The sequence below is a fragment of the Clytia hemisphaerica genome, unplaced genomic scaffold, assembly GCF_902728285.1.
Source record: "Clytia hemisphaerica strain Z4C2 unplaced genomic scaffold, Clytia hemisphaerica genome assembly, whole genome shotgun sequence".
Taxonomy (NCBI): domain Eukaryota; kingdom Metazoa; phylum Cnidaria; class Hydrozoa; order Leptothecata; family Clytiidae; genus Clytia; species Clytia hemisphaerica.
In genome coordinates this window covers 131854-132143 of record NW_027104287.1, presented here as the reverse complement: position 1 = coordinate 132143, position 290 = coordinate 131854, and positions in this window count along the sequence as shown.

Sequence of the window (290 nt, the reverse complement as noted above, 5' to 3'; positions counted from 1 at the left end):
TAGAATGTAATGGTACTTTTGAAAATAGAGACCACTCCAAATTTGGTTTTCGTGGAGATTTGATCATTTAATTATCACACTTTAGATTTTATATAATACAAATAAATAAATTCTTATGTACACTTAAGGCTTTGCTTTTAAATAAGAGTGGTATCGTTTGTTTACTCATCAATTTAAATTTACAAGCTTATTTAAATGGGATTAACACGGATGTGGAGCAAGATTGGTCAGAAAGAGGAAAAGAAAAACATTCTTTTGCCTATATCAGCATAATATAACAATACGCAGAC